This window comes from Dermacentor variabilis, chromosome 1, assembly GCF_050947875.1.
Source record: "Dermacentor variabilis isolate Ectoservices chromosome 1, ASM5094787v1, whole genome shotgun sequence".
NCBI classification, from domain to species: Eukaryota; Metazoa; Arthropoda; class Arachnida; order Ixodida; family Ixodidae; genus Dermacentor; species Dermacentor variabilis.
Genome location: NC_134568.1, coordinates 130,703,100 through 130,704,829, shown reverse-complemented (window position 1 = coordinate 130,704,829; position 1,730 = coordinate 130,703,100).

Sequence of the window (1,730 nt, the reverse complement as noted above, 5' to 3'; positions counted from 1 at the left end):
CAACCAGCATAAGGCGTGGTGGTCTGTTATGACCGTGAAGTGCCGTCCATAAAGATATGGCCGAAATTTTTTTATCGCCCAAACTACTGCGAGACATTCCTGCTCTGTGATCGAGTAGTTCTTTTCGGCAGCCGTTAATGCGCGGCTGGCATAGGCAACAACCCTCTCTCGTGAAGTGGTATCACGCTGTAAAGGACAGGACGGATCCCATGGCCACTAGCGTCGGTGTGCAAACAAGTTGGTGCGTTCTCATCGAAGTGACAGAGGACAGGGTCTGTGGTTAATGCTTGTTAATGAGTGTAGTTGGTAGAGGCGGCGACCCGAGCGGAGCTCCAGGGATGTAGCGTAGGTGAAACTGGAGAGAGACCGGCAGCGAGAGGACGAAGAAACCGGACAGCACACTCCGCCACTTGTGAGACAAGGTTTATTCTCTCGAGTGAGAGCCCCACCACCAGGTGCCAAAACGGTGATGATGAGTATGTACAGGTGAGAATATGAAGCGTATGAATAATGCTCACTATATATATATATATATATATATATATATATATAAACTAGAAGAAAAGGGGTTAACCGAGGGGCCCGATTTTTATTAGTCATATCATGAGAAGCCAACAAACACTGACACCAAGGACAACATAGGGGAAATTACTTGTGCTTAATAAATGGAATGAAGAAACGATAAATTAATGGAAATTAAAGTGGATGAAAAAACAACTTGCCGCAGGTGGGAACCGAACCCACAACCTTCGCATTTCGCGTGCGATGCTCTACCAATTGAGCTACCGCGGCGCTGTTTCCTCATACACTTTCTTGGGTATTTATGTGTACTAGTAGAACTCCCAGGGTGTACTAGTAGAACTCACGAGCACATCGAAAATGGATTTCACCGCTGTTTCTGCGCACGCGCGAGGAGCAGTAGCTGCGAGAGAGAAATGTGGGGACTTTTGGTGCTCAAGATTTCTCGTCGTTTAGGTACTACGGGGAAGAAAACCGTTTGCTCCGTTTGTCCCTAGCCGAGCTTGCAGCACAGAATCGACAGGATGCGTGGCCGGCAAGGCGGGAAAAGCCACGACCGAGGCGAGTTTGTTTCTATTTTGTTGCGACGGTAGCATATTAAATTTTATAGTCGCAAGGGGATACGTTTGGAAGTGAGGTGTCTTCTCGGATGACTTTAGTGGCAAAGCATTACGTCGTGCCGATGCATTGTTCATTAGTGTCGTTGATCAAGGTCAGCATACCACACACTTCAGGGGAATCGCGGGAACGGAAACAGTTTATGAATTAACTGCCGTGCCGATGCATTAGTTCTTAATGTAACTGAGAATACAGCACACTTGGAGGTTCGTGGGAATGGAAATCTTGTACTCTGTATGTGTAAGTATAAAACTTGCGTCGTCATGCAATCTGAGCCGTAGATCGTTGCGAGAGCTGTATAGCCACACTGGCAAAACACTACGCCCTGCGGATGAATACGGAAGAAATGTATGCAAAAGAAAAGTGGTCGTCATGCAATTTCATAGCAGTAGACCTTTGTGAAAGCTGTGCAGTAACACTGATATTGGCTAGTTAATAATCCCGGCTGTTACAATGTCTAGCTCATATACGGGGCGCTCTATGTGGGCGAAACAAGGGCTCAGATCACTACAACTGCATGCGAAATAGCTCTGAATGCCTGCCAGTACACTTGTTCGGCGTCTCTGTGGTCAGCCAATGACAAACGCATTGCA